Raw genomic sequence first — 2,001 nt, 5'->3', positions numbered from 1 at the left:
CTGTGGGGGCGTGGCCCTGGGACGTCACAGAGGTCCTCTCCGCCCCCTGCCCAGCCCACTAGAAAGTAATGGATAAGCGTTCTGTTTCCCTCCACTTAGTACTTTTTTCCTGCCAAGGTGCTGGAGGTAGAACCCAAGGCCTCAGGAATGACAGACAAGCGCTGTCTCCCTGAGCTACATCCAGAGCCCTTCAGTTCACTTCCTCCTCCTGTGCAGGATGTCTTCTGATACCTTCCTTCCAATTTGTGCTCATTCTGAGTTTCCAAGTGAGGGACCAGCAATAAACTCATTGCATTATTAGAGAGCAAAATTGGGAAATTCGGGCAAGCCCCTGAGCAAAATGATAAGGTGACGTGTCAGTCAGAGGTATTCTTTGAAGAACTGTGATCTAGGACAAAGTTGGAAGACAATGCATCAGCCCCTGTCCTAGATGAGCCCCCTATTTTTAGGCTCCGCCCTCCTTGTCCAAGTTCTGTGGTTTCAGGGATTTCCTGGAGGAGGTAGCTAATCCACTCACAAACTCAACTTATTTATACATGTATTTTGGGCTGCTGTGGAATCCAGCTCTTGCCATTTCTAACCCTGGAATGGAATAGCGTTACGAATTGGTCTATTATTTGTGTTGTAAACAAATACGTTTTTGCTTTTGTTTTGTTGGTTATTGTTGGTTTCCAGGGGTTTTGGTTGGTTGGTTGGTTTGCTGGTTTTTTGTTTTGTTTTGTTTTAATTGTTGTTTGTATATTTGAAACAGGGACTTACAGTATATCTCAGGATGGCTTTGAACTTGTGATCTTAAGGTGGTATCAGTATCAAAACACAGGGAAATTATGGAGATTTGAAAAGGGAAAGGAGGCCAGGCAGTGGTGGCTCATGACTTTGATCTCAGCACTCAGAAGGCAGAGGCAGGCGGATCTCTGTGAGTTCAAGCCCAGCCTGGTCTACAGAGTGAGTTCCAGGACAGCCAGAGCTGTTACACAGAGAATCCCTGTCTCAAAAAAAAAGAAAGAAAGGAAGGAAGGAAGGAAGGAAGGAAGGAAGAAAGAAAGGAAGGAAGGAAGGAAGGAAGGAAGGAAGAAAGAAAAGAAACAAAAAGAGGCTGGAGAGGTGGCTGCTCTTCCAGAGGACCCAGGTTCAATTCCCTGCATCTACATGACAGCTCACAACTGTCTATAACTCCAGTTCCAGGAGACTGAGCACCCTCACACAGACATACATATAGGCAAAATACCAATACACATAAAATAAAAATAAATAATTTGAAAACTAAACAAAAAAGTAGTAATAGTGGTTATTATTATATCTCCATGAGCTGTGGATGGATGTGAGTACAAGTGTCAGAAGATAATTTGGTGGAGTTGGTCCTCTCCTTCCACCTTTATGTGTTTTTCAGGGATTGAACTAAGGTCATTAGGCTTGGTGGCAAGCACCCTTTACCTTCTGAGCAATTTCATTGGCCCTATTTGCTGCTGTTTGCTTGTTTTTAGAGAGGGTCTCATGTAGCTTAGGCTTGGACTCCTGATCCTTCTGCCCCCATCTCCAAAGTGCTGGGATTATAGACCTCTGACACTACATCTAGCTTTAAAAAAATTATCACTAACAGACTCCGAGGAGCTACGGGCCAAGAAAGAGAGATGTATGTTTTTTCAATATTGCTGTCAGACTCAGATCCATTTGCTTACCAATTAAAAGCCAGTATTCCTGGGACTGGAGAGATGACTTCATTGCTAATAGCACTGTCTGCTGATCCAGAAGATCTAGATTTCATTTCCAGCACCACACGGCAACTCACAAACATCTGTAACTCCAGTCGTAGGGAATGATCCAATGCCCTCCTCTGGCTTCCTCTGGCACACATGTGGTTCATGGACATACATGCAAGCAAACCACCCATACACAGGAAGGAGGATCAGAAGTTCAAGATTATCCTCAACTACATATGGAGTTAAAGGGCAGTCTGAGCTACATAAGAACCTGTCTCAAAGATAGACAGACAGGGGCTGG

This window comes from Peromyscus eremicus, chromosome 7 (genome assembly GCF_949786415.1).
Source record: "Peromyscus eremicus chromosome 7, PerEre_H2_v1, whole genome shotgun sequence".
Taxonomy (NCBI): Eukaryota; Metazoa; Chordata; class Mammalia; order Rodentia; family Cricetidae; genus Peromyscus; species Peromyscus eremicus.
The sequence above is the reverse complement of the archived record's forward strand: the minus strand, read 5'-3'. Positions refer to the sequence as shown.